Source organism: Gymnodraco acuticeps, unplaced genomic scaffold, assembly GCF_902827175.1.
Source record: "Gymnodraco acuticeps unplaced genomic scaffold, fGymAcu1.1, whole genome shotgun sequence".
Taxonomy (NCBI): Eukaryota; Metazoa; Chordata; class Actinopteri; order Perciformes; family Bathydraconidae; genus Gymnodraco; species Gymnodraco acuticeps.
This window is the reverse complement of record NW_022989953.1, coordinates 1,973,867-1,993,935: the sequence shown is the minus strand read 5'-3', so window position 1 is coordinate 1,993,935 and position 20,069 is coordinate 1,973,867.

Sequence of the window (20,069 nt, the reverse complement as noted above, 5' to 3'; positions counted from 1 at the left end):
GAAAAAAAAACGATATCATGATAATTTAAATTAATGAATCTGAAAACTTTTCACGGACACCCTGGCAGAATGCCACGGACCCCCGGGGGGTCGCGGACCCCACTTTGAGAACCACTGCCCTAGAGGCCTCCAGAGCGCCGTGATGCGCCTGTTTGATCGATGCCAGAAGCGCAGGTAACGGTCATCACAATGGCCAAGCGACCAGGAGGACAACGCGATCTGAGGGACTTCATATTTAAAAATACTAAAAATAACATTTCAGGTAAGTCAAGAGTCAGTAATCTTAGTCATTACTCACTACTTTAGTCACCAAAGGTGGAATCTATGGACATAAGCAGCAATAACAACTTAGTTTGGAGTTATACGTTTTTCTCTCGTGTTAGCTAGCTCATAGCCGCGGGAAGTCATTTTGCTCAGGGGGTGCTGCCAAAAGTGAGGAGGGAGCCGCTTAAAAAAAAAAAAAAAGGCGGTGCCGGGCCGGGCCCAGCTGTCAGCGATACGAGCCGCATACATTGTTTGTTAAAGGCGAGACACGGCAGGCAAAAACATCGTTTTTCATGCACTGGTCAATTTTGAGATGTTGTACTATTTTGATTCCATAACATGTTTTCTTTAAGGCTTTTGGAAGTAAAACGTACAAAATACACATTTAAGTGTTCATTTTACTATAGTTGGTCTATTTGCGTCTGTATATTTCTCCTAAATTCACCAAAAGTTAGCATTCTAACGTAACATAAAGTACCGCGACCACTGTTTGCACCATGTCATCGTTGGAAAGCTGAGTCTCTCCTGCACAATCTCATCGGATCCAAATATGGTCATTTCCTTTGTATCAGCAACCAATCGTGAAAGCACAAAGGGGTCTTAAATCAAGAAACGAAATCTCATTGGCTCGTGTCAACTTCTGACAACGTGATTCGTTCAGATGCGTCACGTGATGTGCTAAAACACTTCCTGGTTAGCTTTCCGCTAGAAATTTAAATCTCAAAATGGCAAAGGAACGGCAAAAAAAACGTTCACAGAGAAGACAACAACAATTGTCACTTGCACGAAGCAAGGTTATACAAAACACAAATGACCCCGAACATGAAATACCTTCACGGAGTGCGTCGATGCGCAAGCTATCATCCAAAGAACAGGAGGGTTTAGCTAGCGCCTCACTGCAATCTTTAAAGGTCCTTTTCTCAAAATGAGTTTTTTCTCCTACTCTGAGTTCGAAATGTCAACTTCAGTTGCACGTACATACACCAAACCTTCCAGTTATATTCCTATCAATATTATGAAGGCTTTTACAGAAGGGTTTGTTCATAGATCATTCATAGCCTGAATTATATAAGATGTTATACCTAGAAACATGGCGAAAATTGATATTTTAGGGCTGTTGACAGTATTTTCTGATTTATGGAATGATAAAAAGAGATATCCAAAATCCCTTCAGTAAAAGCCTTAGATGCTAATATGACTACAAAATGAAACGAGCATTTTGAACCTGGCTTTATCCAAAGTTCAGATTTCGGTTCCTGAAATGTGTTAAAATATGCGCAAATGTAATGAGATAATGGCTCATTTGCATATTCAGAAAACTTGTAATATAAGAAACAATTGCCTTATTGTAGGTAATTAACTGGAGAAATTACCCTATTCACCTGGGCTGTCTCGCCTTAACTTTAATAAACCATTATAGACCTTAGCAACAGCTGCACATGCCCACATGCTAACTATGGGTCTTACAAACCTACATAACATTACAAATAGTCAGAAAATATTATTTACAATATTAATAAAACTATGAATTCAATTTTAACTGATTGACAAGGCAAAACACTGCACATCGGCAGCAGCATTAAAGGAAACATCGTCTTACCTTGTGTTGGGGCTTCACAAAACTCCAAATGTAGCCTGGGGTGGCGCTAATGAAGACCCTCATTAGAGCAGATACATCCACATTGTCCAAAATGTTACTATGGACATGCATTAAAGTCAGATGTGTCAGTCTCTTCTGTGTCATATTACTTGTAGAGGTGGTGGGCTGAGGAGTAGCTGGTGGTCCACTCTTTTTATTGGGTTGTTTGTTGGAGAAAAAAATCCAAAATCCTTTTTTGCGCCATTCTATAAAGTTGTCACTCTGCAGTGTGTGTGTCGCATCATTACGTCACTCTCCCACGACCTATGACCTAGATGACTCGGATTTTATTTATTTGGAAAATAAATTCAAGCCACCTGATATATACAAATATATACTATGACTATTATATGCTACTGTATACAGCTAATTTTATTTTAAGTAAAATCATAACTATTTTATGTAGTTTAATCATTTTTATTTAGGTGGTCACTCAGTTTTTCAAATGTATACCACTCGCCAACAGGGGGTGCTGCAGCACCCCCAGCACCCCTACTTCCCGCGGCTATGAGCTAGCTGGTCAGATTCAAAACTGTTGATGAAATGATACCACCAGCACCAGAAGAGCTGAAACCCCTCCTTCAAGCAGTGAACACTCTGGTCATCTCCACAGCTGAGTGTGAACGTGGGTTTAGTCAGATGAACATTTGAACCACAACTAGAAGCTCCCTAGAGGTAAAAAGCATGTCAGCCTTGCTTTTCATCAAGTGTGTTGGCCCTCCACTGAACAAGTTCAGACCAGAGGTATGTCAAGACTTGGCTTCAAAGCCATTGCTTAGCTAACAATCCGAAAGCAAGAGCCAGAAAAATTGAGACCAAAAAGCATGATTATGAAAATCTTTGGAAACTTCTATGAGATGGGGGAGAGTGGAGTAGGCAGCCATTGACAACATTGGTCCTATTTTGTATTATCTGTATAATCTTTTAATATATTTTCATATTTTGTAAACAATTTCAATTTGCACTTAATGCCCTGTTAAAAAAAGTAACATTGGGAATGTTAACATCAAATATTTGTATTTCAACTGCAATAAAATGATGACGGATCAATATTTTTCTAATTTTTTTCCTCACATTTTTCATGAAGAATTTACATAATGATTTAATTAATTACGATACAAATGTAACCCTTAGATACCAGTTTTGATCGTATACCAGTAACTGCTTTTTTGAAAAAATACACTATAATTCAATATTCTAAAAACTATTTTGACTTTATTATTAGTATAATCAGTTGATCCATCTGAATAATAAATGAGGGACTGTTAACCTACAAGATTTGTACCATAGACTTCCATTATAACCACATTTTTGTATCCCCTCCCCCCCTTTAAATTAAAGTGAAAAAAAGATTTTGCACTAATTGTCCTCTGCATTTGACCCTGTGCCATGGCAGCCGGGGGACCGACTCTAATTCTGAGGTGCCTTGGTCAAGAGCAATGAAAGGAGTATCTGAACATCCATAACATGCATGTTGTTTTAGGAGTATAATAATTATCTTTACGCTGGTATGATAAAATCCACCATCCCCCCTGATTTTTTTTTACAATTTGAGTACTGATTACAGGGTTGTGCTTGTCAACAGTGAATGGCTACATCCAGCTTGCAAATTATGTTGGGAATTCCTAACTCTCTCATCACCTTAGAAAACCGAAGATGCAGCAGCACTGAAATCAATGCTGCAATGGCACTTTTGCATATCTATGTGTGTAAATCAAGAAACACTTATAATGTTCACATTTTGTATCATTTGTGCCAGAAAGCGAAATCAGGAAAGAGAACTTTGTGTGTTTCTCAGACAAAGATTTACTCCAAAAAACAAGAAAGGCTCTTTAGTTTCCCCTGATCTCTATTATCAACATGGCGATGATCTCCCGCTTTCCATTCAAATTCAAAAACAACAGAAAATTGCCACTCAGGGATGAACTCATTTTGGATAGAATTGGCCTTTTTGTTCAGCTGTATGATAACAGCATACAGTGTAAATCTTTTTCGCAGCACATACCAGTCATTTTCCAGGATTCTTTCAGTGTTGTTGTGGTGTTAATATTTGGCAGTAGCTCCCAAACAGGAGAAGGAAAGAGGCAGACAGATTTAGATAATGTGAAAGCTAAAATAAAAACAGAAGGGAGGGAGGAGGTGGGCGGCAGCGAGGGAGAAATCAGAATGATGAAGGACCAGGGCAAAGATTATCCCCAAGGCTTGTACCATGGCTCTGTTCCTCCAGCCTGAAGCCCCCTTTAGGAGTTTAGGGTCAGGCAGCAGCCCAAATCGATGGACCAAGAAGGGACCGAGAGGCTCCATGCTAATACCTGCTCCATGATAATATCGCCTGCTGAATCCCTGCTGGGTTAGTCATCCATCATCCTGCTGCTGCCACCAGCACTGATCGAGGAGGAGGGAGAGATTGCACAGATAGATAGATGGCAGAGGATTGTTCCTGCATCATTGCTGTATATCCCAGAGCTGATTTTAATACACGTAGTAATGGGGCAACAGGAAGTCCCTGCCCTGTGTCTCTGGCCCTTCAGACAGAGAGATAAATGCCAGCCCTTGCAGACCTAGTGGGACAGAAAGATGTTAATCCATTTATCACATATTACTTGCCCCAGCCTTGGCGTCACAGGGCAGATACATCATAGTAGCTATTGATTGCCCCCCTACCCTGACAAGGGCTCCTAAATGAGATATTGCATTCCTACGAGGGGGATATTCATTTTCTAACCAGAGGCCCACTTCCTTGCAATTGTTGTTTTGTCTCAACTTTAATTTTGTTTCATGAAAGGTTTTTCTGTCTGAAATTATGCTACATCTCCAGAGGAGAGCAAGTTCTTTGTGGTTGGAACACTCATTAATCTTAGAGGCATTAAGCAATTTCCCGCTCTGTCACAACCTTTCCAATGTTTTTACCACCACAGAAGCAGAAACACGATTTTTTGTTAATCACACTTTCTTGGTTGGATGAGGTATTTATTTTAATCATTTTCTGTTGTATATGTGACTGTTTACAGGCTGGTAAATAATTTAAAAAATGAAGAACACAACATTTATTAATAGAAAAGTAGAATTAGGCCTATGATATTATGAAATAGAAAACCTTGTCGTAATTTGTATCCGCTATTAAAAAGGCACGGTTAAAACAAATAAGATAAAAACACAAAGCACAAAAGAAACTATATAAACGAAGGACCATAGTCAATGGGGAGGAATGCAACGGGTAAGATTAATAGGAGACTAGCTTCAAAAAGTGGGCATCCTTTCTGATAAACATCTTTTAGGGCAACAGGTACAAACAATCTTCTATAAATGCTTTTTCTTTGTCTTTCTGTTTTTATTATTTAGCTAATTCAGGGTCCTGGTATTGTGCATGCTGTTTCACTCTCACACTGTCATGGTTTAAACTTTACATTATCAAAATGTGTTTGACATCCATCCTTCAGAAATATGCCCAAATCCTTACAGTGTGTAATATTAATAACATCTGGCCTATTTGTAGTCTACTTCAAATGCAATCCGTTTTTTATGTAGATTTTTTGTGGCAACAGATTACATTAATATAGAGAAAGCATTGAAGCGCTGCATGGACTTTCAGTGACCAGACCTTGACATCCCCAGTTTTAACAAGGACCAGAGAGAGAGTACACATCCCCCGGATTTTAAAGTCTCTGAAAACTTCAGAATCGATTTTCAAATACTTTTAGTGTTTTTTAATGCTCTTAATTTTCTTGGGCCTATGTATTTACCAGATTTGCGTTCAACCTATGAACCCTTTCCAACCCACAGGTGTTCTGTTACTGACCTTCCAATCATGTCTAAAGTAAAGACCCACGGGGAGGCAGTGGATTTGATTACGGCCCCTCCCTGACGACCTGAGGGCGGCAGAGAGCGTTCATACTTTAAGAGCGTACCCAAGACCCACCATTTAAATGTGGCTTTAGATATATGTATTTATTATATTTTGATTTTTTTCATATTCTTTTTTTTTTTATTGAATTCTTATTTATTGTTTTATTTGTTGTTGTTTATTTATTGATATATTTTTTATTTAGTTAGTTATTTAGTTATTCAGTTCTTGTTTTATTCAGTCCTGTGTTTATAAATAGACTTTCCGTTGGTTTTAAGTGTTGTTATCACAAAGTCATCTGTTACTTGGTATTACCTGGGAAGGGGGAAGTAGTATTGTTTTTATGTTGCCTTTTGTGTATGAAAAGTGCTTTATAAATAAAGTTTGATTGATTGATTGATTGGATGTTTGATTAATTGATGGATTGATAGATCCTGTCCAATCACTAAGTTACCCGTCAATAAGTTCATGTTAACTCCTCTTGGTTAGTTTGTAAAATAATCACTGTGAACAGAAAAAGGACCAGAGTGTTACAGCCTTGGAAATGTTTTTACAACTTTATAATAATTAAATTCTTCTGTATGCATTTATTAATACTGAAGCAGTGGAAGCACCTGCTAGAAGACAACACTTCTCATGATGGGAACACTACGTCTTCATCTCTCACCTTGCTCTGCTGTTCATGACTCTCTCTCTGTGTGTTTGTTGGAACACCTAGTGCTCATTAGAACATCACCTTCCCTCCAGCCACCTCTCTACGTTTTCTCGCTTTCAAAAAATTACCTCATTAGCCCTTGTAGAATATATTACTAAGCTCTTAGCAAGGTGTTCTTCTCAGGATTTCCATGGCTGCTTGCACTGAAATATATTTTTTACACAATGTATTATCTTATCCACACTTGGCATTGACTAAAACACATTATGCAAATGTTGGCTGGACACACATAAGGGGTTCAGAGTTCAGGTAGTGCAATGGGTTTATTTACATTTTCAAAGTATCTCTTATAAGTTAGACCACAACCTTTGCGGTCAGTCTCTTCACTTTGTTCCACTAGAGATAAGAGCCTGCTGTGGGTGTCAGTATATTTATAGTCACTATCTCTCGTAGAGCAGTGCTTTAACTGTTGCCACTCTAATCAGTAGTTCCCTTCTCTGAGCATTTCAACCGACCCAAGACTGCAATCTAATCACTCTCTCTGTCTCTTTTCCTCTCTCTCCAAATGAAGGAGATAAAAGGACATTTGGGGTGAGGTCGCACTCATCTGTGTTTGTTTCTGATGACAGCGTTTTCCGAGCTTTTTATTCTATACTCACTACGCTTTCTGTAACATTGTGTTAAAAAGTCTCATTGTGAGAAGATAAATGTAGTGCGGGCTATCTACGGAGGCCAGCAGGAAGAGTGAGGGAGTCTGTAAAGGCAAACATTTTTCTCATTAGTTCCCAGTTGAATCACTTAGCCAGCTGACTTCCTGTATCTCCCTGCAGCCCCGTTCACGGAGCTGCCCTTCAGCCATGTTTAAAGGCCACTGAAGGCTCTCTGTCTTGCCCTTCTCTTTTCCTTCTATCACCCTTCCTCCTTTGCTCAAACATGAATGGGGTTTAATGTATTGTTTTCCTTTTGAGGATTTCTGCATTTGTTTACCTAACAAGTACAGCAATGCCAGATTCTCTTGGTCTGTGGAGTTGATTCATTATGATTTTCCTCTTGTGACACATGTGATAATGGAAATGCTGAATAAGAGGTTATTGAAAACAAAGAGGGGGATGCAGCTGCTGTAATGGATCTGGACTTAATGATGAGCTGCAAACACTGCATTGTAGAAACTTTAGTTCTACTGTTTGGCAAGTGTTTTCATGATGTGAAATTTTGGCTTGCATAAACATCGCTTATAATAAGGTTGCTTACCTGACTGTTCAAAGCTAGCAGTTGGATTAAAGTCACTTTTGACACTTTCCTAAATGACTTCAAATGTTGTGGTTCGTACATTCTGCTTTTATACCACAAACAAACCATATCAAAGTCTGCTTGGAATGGGATATAAGTCTACCTTTTCAGATGGTCTAAGCCTGTATTTTTAGTCCATATCAGAGTTTGACTGGCAACTCAAAGGGAAGATGTAGTGAAAAAGGAACGATTTTCTCTACAAAATGACCATTTGTATATCAATTTCTCAACTGGTGTTAACTTGAATTCTCGAAGAAAACTTTTGCAGTATAATCCAGGTCTCATTAATTGGGCGAAGCCTGCAACCTAGTTCAGGCAGTCAACTCGAGCACCGATAATACATTGACACGTAACGCGCCTTGCCCCCCTAAAACCAACCAAACACATTCTCCTAAATCTGCCGCTCTAGTTAAGCTGCCAGATCTGCCTGCCTCTGCCTCGCTAATGCTGCTGCTTCCACGTTGCTGCTGCTCGCCAGCCCCCCCACCACCCCAGCATTCGCCTGTGGGCTCGGGGATAGTTGATTTTGGGGAGTGATGAGGCCAGAGCCTGGACGCCAAACTCAAACGATATGCTGCTTCTATAAACATATCAATTCAACACGCGAGTTGTCTGACTTTACAAAAAAAATAAAATGCATAAACAATACTTGTACAGGTGAACTGTTCTTACCTCCAATTCAGGACGAGTCCGGAGTGTTTTACATTATGTAAGGTTTTAGTGATAATGTGTTGAACATGAAATGAACATACACCTTCAAAAATAAGACTTGGATTAGACAGCACAAGTTGTGTGAGAGTTTGTAAATCGATGTTTAGATATAGGTAGGTGCCCCTAAATGTAGCCCGCATTTACTTCCATCAAGATGAAGGTTTTTCATTGGTATGGCAAGGCATGCGAGAAAAACAACATATCCCTCCAAGAATGTAAGTTTCCACAGTTTTATGGTGAAAGTATTTATTAAAGGCAAAGTGTGTGAGCTAGCTCCTGTTTCAACCTGACATTACACTCACAGATCCTGTGAGGTCTATAAAAACATGTTCTGGCGTGGAAGAACTGAACTGATCTGCAATGACTCCTGACCTAAAGACCTTCCAACACTTCAGATTGTGAGCCAGACCTTAACGTCCAACATCATCACCTGATGCCAGGTTTTAAGAACTGGTTGAAAGCCTTCCCAGAAGTGTGTGCATTGTTATAACAGAGCATTAATGCCCACCCACGGTTCTGGAATGAGAAGTTCAACAATCAGGGAAATGTTCACATGTATACATCTTTTGTTTGGATTTCCTCATACTTTTGGTCATGCATTTCTAATATTTAGAAAGAAAAGCTTTCTTTACATTATTTCTCTCTACCACTGTGCAATGTTTACTAAGACAAAAAAACTTCTGTTTGTTTTCTAGAATTTCTCCTGGGGCAGAAACAATGTCAACAATGACAATGCAACCCATACCACACACAGTGGATTAATTAGTCATCAAACTAACACACCCACTGGTACTGTATCCAACAACAAGTCCTACGAACAAATAGGTTCAAGTGCTTATTACGACCTATACGACCCGTTCGAGTCCAGTTTTGGATAGTCGTGCCGTGGTTACATTCCATTTCAAAGAGCTGTTTGACGCTCGGCGTAACCTTGTCGCACTGCCACTCCAACATCCAATCACAGGGCTTGAGGAATTATCACAGGGTTTGTCAAGCAAAGCGGATGTTGTAGTCCCAACCGATAGCTGAGGATTCTGGGTAGTGTAGTGTCTTTGGAAACTCTGTAGTGTCTAAACTCCGAAAAAACTATTTGTTTCTCCGAATCGAAGGTTAAAATCACAAAAGCATTGTACACAATTTAAACCACTCAATATTGTGTAATTAACAAGGATAAACTGATGTTTTTTAGTGGATGAGTAATGGAGATATCACTGTGTAATCATTTGACAGTGAGGGGAATACTTCCGGTTTTATTATGAAAACTTTGAGACCGGAAATACTGTTTTCACCCCGTAAGGGTTGACGCCAACTTTACATGGAGGCTGCGGAAGTATACTACAGTACACGTTCTCCTGGCGAGACCTCAAATCATCTTCGTAATATCTATCAAACTATAGATCCTACACATCCACTGGACGTCAATTCTAAAAGTACAATATACACTTCTCTAGAAATCTAATCAAAAAGCATTTTAATGGCCAAACTATTCCACAATTTAGGATTTTCCAGAGAGGGTTATTTATGAATAAACGACCCACCGGAGCGTTTGCAATCAACGGGGGCATGTTGTTTCTTACACGACCACTAGAGGTGCTACACTTTAAAACGTGACTATGGGTCGTAATAAGCTGCTGAACAATCGACCAATTTGGTCGTTTTTTGTAGGAGCACACAGGACAGGCTGGTATCCAAACATTAAAGCCTGTACGGCCGTATACTATAGAATGTGTGACATTTCTTCTCTCTCATGTCCTAAAGGAGAAAGACAATAGTTTAGCAACAGGTTTGTGTGGTTATAAGAGGAGGTTGTAAAGTTGGTAATGGGCTGAAGAGGCCAAATGCCAGAGATAATCCAATGGTAATGAAATGCAACACTGCCAGAAAGAAAAGAAAACAGTGAGAGTGAGTGGGCCAGAGGGAAGGGAGAGAATAAGAGAGCAAGAGTGATCCACTGTTGATTTATCTGTCTATGTTGTTGGACAGCGATCTGTCTTCCACTGGCAAGATCAATATACTTAGGGGATACAACAGTTAATCATGAGACAGACAAGGATTTGTGAGGGAAACACACACACGTATTTGATTAAAACGGGCCAATGACACACACAATTATGCAGACTTGTTTGAGCTGACACCAGAGTGTGTCTGTCACCAGAGCTGGGCTTGAATGACTGAGAAAATGTTTAATTCACTCGCAGTGCATTAACCTGTCAGAAACATGTTAGTCTTAACACCTTTAATAGCTCTTTAATTTTCAGATAAAAGCGCTGTAATTTCAAAATCTGTCCATAACCACTCAAGATACATTTCAGCACCTGTGTCACTATGTATAAGCTTGATCTCCCATGATTAGCTGTCCCTTTTAATGTCAGGGTAAAAGTATCCGTCCATCATATCCCCCGTTAAATAATGTTAATCATGCCCAAGTTACTTTTATGCTAATGACTGCAGGTTGACACATTCTGGTGTAGATTCATCATTTATCTGCCCTGTGACAGAGTAACATTTATTTGAATGTCTTTTACAGGGTTTGTTCAGCTTTTGTTTTGCCAATTAAATCAGAAACCAGGAGTTAATTAAGTGGGAATGCTGACACAGCATTCCAACTATCTGTTATGCTACGCACAAAATTCTTTATTATTCCGCCGGGTTACATTTTGCGCTGCTTCTTCTCCCACATTGAACATCGCAGAAACTGCGTTCAAACATCAAAACGTTCAGCTCGGTCGGGAATCAATGGAAATTACTTTTATCATTCATAACTTTCATAATTACAGAGATACATCCCATAATACATCCCATTTTTAACATGGAAGTCAATGGAGAACTCTTCAGACTTCAACAATCTTCATGCAACTTCAACTGCTAACTGCTCCTTCTTCAACTGCTAACTGCTCCTTCTTCAACTGCTAACTGCTCCTTCATACTTTCACTCAGAAACCTCATTCCAACTTTAAAATGTTACACATCTTTCTGACATTATTCGAGTAACACAACTTTTAAATCTGATTCTTACTTTTACAGATATTAAACATTGTTCAGACCTTGGTAAAGAGGCCTTCTTCAGATTTTAGAGTGCGTGATGTCACAGCTAGAGTGGAGGACAAATTTAATTTTGCCTTCATATTTTCTTTTAAACGTGCCATAATTCCCAAACCCTACATTCCTGAGACATAATTTTTCATGACAAACGTAGGAAAACATCTCGTAGCTTGAAAGATAAAAAAATATTAAGCAAAATAATAAAATAAAATGCCTCTTAAGGGCATGAAGTGACAAAGACTTTCAACATGTCTCCATTAAACCCCATTGTAAGTTCAGCCTCACTTTCCCCACCACAGCAGCCGCACACCTTTAGTTAATCTGCCAAAAAGGCCACATTATTAACCCGAAAGTACACAAAAAGTACTCTTCAGATGCTCAAGTTCCTTGATATGCTTCACGCTTTGAAATTTCACCGATATCTGTTACGGTTCTTCAACAAAACGTTCACATGTAACAGGTTTATCTCTCATTCAGAACAATGAAAATGCTTTCCTCTCACTGATAACCATGGAAACCTTTGATCTCTGGACACGTCGTTAGCTCAAATATAAACACCTGTGTCATGGAACACGGTGATGTCATAACTCCAATTGACATCATTAGAGCAGCAGACTAATGAGTGGTCACTGGAGTTTAACAGACTGTCTCAGCCTATTCTTTCCCGTCTGATGGAGACTTCATACTGACTTCAACATGTTCCACATATTTTAGACATTATTGGTGACGTATACTTTTAGTCCTAAAGTTTTCAGTTCAAATATTCTGCTGCTTTTTCATGCATTTAGACTTTTATTTTCTTGTTCTTATTTCACATTCAAGTCCCCTCTATTCATGAACCCTTTAAAGTACTCAGCCACACCACTTATATACCAGGTGCGACTGTTGCTATGTCAGTTAATCTTTCAAATACAAGGTTGCTTGTTTGATTCAAGCTCTTGTAGTCAATATGTCAAGGTATCTATCCCTAACATTTTATCAGCTAACTAATGACACACACTCAGAGGATCTTTATAAACGTTTTAAGTATTCCACATCTTTAAACATGACTCTTATAAACACTTTTAAAACCAGCGATGCACTACAGTGTCAGCTTTTCTAAAATAGAAACTTCAATGTTCACATCTTTCTAAATTATTCTACTTTTCAATGACCTACAAGTAATCCTAATAATAATCCCATTTTCAATCTTCCAACTGTTCATATTTTTTGGTCAATTAACAAACCTGTTACAAATGTGTTGTTCAACACATTTGAGCCTTTGCCACATTTATTTGAATTATTTATATAATTCCTACATAATGGGGAAGCTTGGATCACCATGGAAACCTTTGATCACTGGACACGTCGTTAGCTCAAATATAAACACCTGTGTCATGGAACACGATGATGTCATAACTCCAACTGACATGCTCAGAGGAGCAGACTTCAGATAATGGTTAATGGTCCTGCCCTCAACAGCTCTACGTCAATTATGGGGTGTCATCATATGCCGTTTCCATGGATGCGTATCCCTCGCCATAAAACACGATGTCGCTGTAGCTCCAATGGACACGGTCCGGTCGTCCCACAATCTTCACCTGTATATCACCTCTCCATGCCTCAACAGCTCTACGTCAAATCTGACATCTCACCATATGCCGTTTCCATGGAAACGCATCCCTCTCCATAAAACACAATGTTGTCGTAACGCCTATGAAAAGGGTCAAAACAGCACCACACTTCAGATAATGGTTAACAGCCCAGCCCTCAACAGCTCTACGTCAATTATCGGTTTCATCATATGACGTTTCCATGGAAACACATCCCTCGCCATAAAAGACGATGTCGCTATAACTCCTATGAAAATGTTCAAAAAGTGCTCAAACTTCACACGTGTGCTAACAGTCCAGCCGTGAAGACATCTACGGGACAGTTTTGAGATTTATTCAAATGCCGTTGCCATGGTAACACAATGCTCGCCATGAAACTTGGTTTTCTCATAACTTCAGTGAAAATGCTCCAAATGGCCCAAAACTTCACAGGTTTGGTAATGATGCAGCCATCAATGCATCTAAGCGTATTATGGGACGTCATCAAATGCCCTTGGCATGGCGACAGATCATTTGCCATCACGTTAGTTCAAAAATTTGCAGTTCAAATATTCTTTCCAAGCCTTTTTACTTTATTTTCTTCTCTCATCACACATTCAAGCCCCCAGTGTTCATGTATAATTTCAATCTAAATTCTTCACTTTCTTCTTACACATTACATTTCAGCATAGCAGTTTAGCGTCAGCTTTTCAGCATAAAGCATTCCCACTAGCAATTTCTTCAGGAATTGCATTCTCTAGTTTGAACATGTTGTCCTTGTTTTACTTTGATGATAGTGATCCCGACTGAAGGCCATGTGTTCAACCCACACAGGTGTTTTCACTTATAGTGTCTGATTACCTCTCCTGTGAGGACTGTGTGGGTGTGTACACACTGTGTTTGATTGACACCTCTCTGATCATTCTTATTGGTTTACTGCGGTAGGCGCTTGTAATTGTAGCATGAGCCGAGGTCTAATTAACCAGATTAGTGGAAACAGAAACATCTAATTGGGTTCATGGGGTCTTTAGTAAATAAATACATAGGCACCTTAAAAGTTGCATTAACTCACTCACATGATGGTTGTGTAAAGAGATGCATAGGGCAATAGTATCCTTTATAGCAGTGGTTTCCAATTTTGTCTTAAGAGACCCATTTCTATCATTGGTTTTAGTGACATATTTAATGGATTTTTCATAATATTTGTAATGCATGATAATAACAGTAGCAATATCTGGAGGACTTTTATGGATTATTTGGATGAGCACATTATTTCCTGTAAATATTTAATCTGAGATTAATTTCCCCATTTGCTTTTCGAAACTTTTAATAAATATCAGACATTTATAGGGTTATTTTACTGTATAACAAATTGGGTGAATGTGTCTCCCTGATGCTTGGGGCTTTGTTTTATTATCTCTTTGGTTGTTTTAACCGCATCCTTTTTTTAAATGTGGTTCGAGGCGGTTGGAAACCGCTTATGATGCCAAAAACAAAACCATTCATAAACTCTAGTCTAGTGGGCAGCTGTGGCTCAGTAGATAGAGCGCTGGACTTCGAATCAGGGAGTAGCAAGTTCGAGTCCCACTGCAGTCAGCATGTCATTGCGTCCCTGGGCAAGACACTTTACCCAAATTGCTCCTGTGGGGGTTGTCCACACAGTACTGAATGCTTTGGATAAAAGCGTCTAACAAATGACATGTAATGTAATGTCTAGTAGCCTACATACAGAACTGTTCTTACCTACTTACCACTACTCTCTAAAGCAGGGGTAGTCAACATGGTGCCCGCAAGGGCAACGTGAGTCGCCCGCGGGGCATGTTCTAAAAATAGCTCGCCAAGCAAATCCAAAATACACAAAACAAAAAAGGAAATGTAATTAAAATAATCTACCCTATGCATAAACGAAACATCAATCATAGTGAACTATATCTACTTACTACAACTCTATATTTATTTAACACCCCTCCTCCCCCCACCCCCACAATGAATATCGACCAATCACGTTCTTGCTTGATTTGCGGGACAAGCGTTGCAGTCGGGGAGAGAAGCAATGTGGAGCGGCAGCTCACCGCTTCATAAGGAGTGTGACCGTGATTTTCCTTCTGGCAGAATCTACACAACACATCAGCCCCATTGAACACAGCCTAGTCATGCCAGCCTCTACAGCACATGAGGGGCAGAGTGTGTGTGTTGCTTGCATTATATATTTATAGAGTGGCACAGTGATGCGTCCTAAAACCCAGAAGTAAGCTGGGTTCCTTCGACAAAAAAGCAATGCAATTTCTCCATAGGATTTTGGGAAATAGATCAAAATAGGATCTGTGGTTGACACACATTTAAGAGACGGATCACGTTTTGTCTATCCTACTTTTACAATTTTCGAATCATAAATCTAATCGATAGATTTATGATCGATAGATTTATGATTCATCAAAGTGCCGAGCCTGGTCTTGCTTTCAAAAAGACCTACAGATCTTCTTCAAGGCCACATCTTTGGCCCACAGCCGTGTCTGTCCATTAGTGGAAAAGCATCTGTTTTGAGGTTCTTGGCTTTCCTGCTCCTTCACATTCATCCTATGAATCATCCTTTCATAGGATGCCTGTAGGAATACAGACATGTCATTAACAAGAGAGAAAAGGGGGCCAGTGGAAATGGCTTTTTGATTCAGGTTTAGCACATGCATATAATATCAATCATGTAGTTAGTTAGGGTATTTGAATGACAGGAGTGTGGAGCAGGCATTGCATCTCATGTATTGTACATGAGCTGCATTACTGATGTAATATCTGACAGTAGTAACATCTGGCAACTGGAAAGTAGCCAGTGGATTCTCCAGTCTTTACCAGTGAAAGATTTTCCTGTATTGTGTAATCAACAACAGATAAAAGAGGATGGCCTTGGGAATGCAAGACCATGGATTGTACCAATTTGCGGAGGAAACATCGTAGCATCAGAAATGCCTCTTTTTGCTATTTTCGTGGCACTCAGTGAAAAGAGGTTCTCATGATCTATTCCATTTTCCTCCAGAGTGTGCAGTGTGCAGCCTGCATCCCTCTGTAGCTGTAATTCATCCTGTGCCGGTACACTTCCCTACAGCAGCAACATGTTCTTACACCTGCAGTGTCTGCTGTATTTGATCTTTATGGACTGCTATTTGAGATAGTAGGTTGACTATCTCTGCTCAAAAGCTCTCATTCAAAACCTATGTTCATAATGTCATTAAGAATAATCAAGCAAAACTATGACTATGAATTTAGTCATAGGTTTAGTACCAAAACGCAAGTATCTAGTCTGCAACTCCACTATTCATTACAAATTATTGGAGCATAATATACGATATGGCTAACCAAATTATGTGGATTAAATAATCTTCCTTCCTACTGAGAATTAGGTAATGTTGCCAAACAAAAAAAGGTTTTCCACTGAATAAAAAGTCTTCTCTACAGCTGAAACTCTTCTACTGCAGGGTCAGTGACGTGAGGATGAGCAGAAATCGGCCACCTGTCATCCTGACAGAAAACTAATACTGCAGAACACTGTGACGACAACAATCCAGGTGGTTACAAGGATTCACAAGTCAAGCTGAATATATGCACAAAGAGATACATAAAGGGATTTTGAGACAAGGGGGCCAGGGGTTCAGAGATCTTTAAAAAATGGCCAAGCACCAAAAGCTGGACAGAACGTCAACAAATGACAAAGACGACACAGCCTCATTTTTCCGAATCATTTTGTGTCTCTCTGTGGCTGCATCTTTGTAAATGGGTCTCTTTTAAGTAATTTGTGTCTCTTTGCAGTTGGCTTGTCAGAAGTTGTTTTCCCACTTTATTTTTCACATTAGTGATATAAATAGTCTTTTACCTGACATGTTTTGAAGAGGAGGACATTGGAGTTGGTCAATAATGTAAAAAGTGTAAAAAATGCTTGCAGACAGACGTACAACTCTCTCAATGTGACCTTGATAAAGACTTTGAGGGTGCTGGCTTGTGCTGCACTGATATTGAACTTGTATTCCAAAGTCTATTTAATAAAAGAACAAATTAATCTTTTCTCTGTACTTTTTGCAATTTATTTTCAACACATTGCCAAGGAATCAAGGAATTATCTCATTTTGTTCTCTTGTTTTTGTGTTCATTTTCTTATTTATCTCCCATATGCCTTGAGGGAAGACAGCAAAGTGCTTGCAATGAAAGCTTCTCAGACAGAACCAAGCAAAACATGACAATAACTCTGTATAATACGATAAGTAGCTTAGCATTGCTGACACAACCTCTAAACTGGTCTCCAAAATCCTCTGCTTCAACTGCAGGGCTTCTTGTGCAAAATGCAGGCATTAACAGGCAGAGGTTCCTTATTAAAGCCCCTGGGTGATGCAATATTGGGTTTGAAAAACTGTTGCAATGATTGTGTGCAAAGTGTGTTTTCCAATTGGTAGTCGGTGTTTGTCTTGGAAATTACCACACTACATAATTTAATACATTAAGACTGCCCGCAGTATTTGGCTTAAGTGGTCTTTGACTTTACCTACACTTCAGTGTGTCAGACTGACAACAATAGTCTGTGCTAGTGTGGGTGTGTTGCTACAGGCTGAAGTTAGAACATGAAATATGAACCATGAAGTCTAGTGGGTTTATTAAATGTGACGCTGCTACACAGTGGTTCATTAATCACTCTTTAGCACAATGCTACGAGCTACATGCTCACACATATTGAGTTGCTCTGGGGTGAAAGTCAAGCAAGGGCATACATTTTCTGAAACGCCTGTTGCAAATTGTAGCTAATGTTCTCATTGAAATGGACAAAGACTCTTTCCTCTACAAGGTCATACTGATTGGGAGAAGAATTGGAAATGTGATCAACAAGTGTACTGACTCGGAAATCTTCTGTAGACACATTTAATTCCTTAGTTTGATTAGATTCCATAATTACACACATTAAAGGAAGAGCAATTGATGGATGGAGCAGATAAAAAGCAGAAGGAATCAATATTTCAATTTCAATAATGGATCAAATTAATATGTGCAAGTAACAAACCTTATGTTTTACCGTATGCTCTACGGAGCATTTTTAAGTGAATAGTTTTGTTTTTATAAGGCGCAATGTTATGCTTGGCTCTGTTTCACCACTACATTATTTCCTGTAAACAGCTGTTTTCAGCAAAAAGTGGTTATAAACCTACCGTGTGCTACTTCAACCTTCCAAACAGAGGAAGTTAGCAACTTGCTGGTGAACATAGTGGATAAATGTGCAGCTAAAGAACCAATTATTTCCCTCAGGTGGGAAGCAACGCAGCTAAAATGAAATTGAATATTGGAAAAAACTGCATATTTAGTGTCCGCTGAGCACTAAGGAGGTGACTGCTAACAATTTATATAATAACTTTATGCTGAATACTATATCAGTATTGTGTTAACAGTTTGTTTGGCCGATTCAAACAACTAGAAAATAAATTAGTAATCAATTAATGCAGGGGAGGCAACAGGGGAAGGAACCAACTCAAACAAACTGGGAATGTTCTAACAAAGTAAAGGTGTAAATTGAGTCCAACAGGCAGGTACAAGGTCAGGGTAGCTGTGGCTCGAAAGGAAAGACACATCCAACACAGCGACGGTGACAACCTGGGAGAGAATGAAAATGGTTTGGTTATATACGGCAGGGCTGACAAGGGAAAGTGGAAACAGGTGAGGAGGTGGTTGAAGGAGTCAACTGAAAATCTGAGGCCATCTGGTGGACAGGTGGAGAATGGCAGTGAACAGGTGTGTGTATCAGGAATGTGGCCAGAGGGAGGGTCATCAATTGGCAAGGTGTTCTTCTGCAAAACTTGGATTATTAAGTATTTTTTAAATACAAAGAGGCATTATACTGACAAACTAAACATACTATACTTTTATATATTTACTTGAGCAAAATGAAATGCACCCACTGTGTGCTGTCCCCGGTATATGTAGTGTATATAGCTTAACAGCCAGATAAACTCCCTCCGTACACCAAGACTCTGAAGACGTGAATCCTTTGCCCACAGGTGTAATGATATAAGGATGGTGTGAAACTAAAAATAAACAAGACAAAATATAATCAATGCTATGATCATTTCTACATACACAAATATGCACAATGTATATAAATCAACACAGCTTTAACATGAATTGAATTGCCTTGTTATATTTACTGTAAGATTTTTTATGTATTTATTGTAATTCTAGAACTTAAACAGTTATAAATGGCATCACATTTTAAACATACACTGAACAAAAATATAAATGCAACACTTTTGTTTTTGCTCCCATTTTTCATGAGATGAACTCAAAGATCTAAAACATTTTCTATACACACAAAATAACCATTTCACTCAAATATTGTTCACAAATCTGAAAAAATCTGTGATAGTGAGCACTTCTCCTTTGCCGAGATAATCCATCCCACCTCACAGGTGTGGCATATCAAGATGCTGATTAGACAGCATGATTATTGCACAGGTGTGCCTTAGGCTGGCCACAATAAAAGGCCACTCTGAAACGTGCAGTTTTGCTTTATTGGGGGGGTCCGAAAACCAGTCAGTATCTGGTGTGACCACCATTTGCCTCACGCAGTGCAACACATCTCCTTTGCATAGAGTTGATCAGGTTGTTGATTGTTGCCTGTGGAATGTTGGTCCACTCCTCTTCAATGGCTGTGCGAAGTTGCTGGATATTGGCAGGAACTGGAACACGCTGTTGTATACGCCGATCCAGAGCGTCCCAAACATGCTCAATGGGTGACATGTCCGGTGAGTATGCTGGCCATGCAAGAACTGGGATGTTTTCAGCCTCCAGGAATTGTGTACAGATCCTTGCAACATGGGGCCGTGCATTATCATACTGCAACATGAGGTGATGGTCGTGGATGAATGGCACAACAATGGGCCTCAGGATCTCGTCACGGTATCTCTGTGCATTCACAATGCCATCAATAAAATGCACCTGTGTTCGTCGTCCATAACATACGCCTGCCCATACCATAACCCCACCACCACCACCATGGGCCACTCGATTCACAACATTGAGATCAGA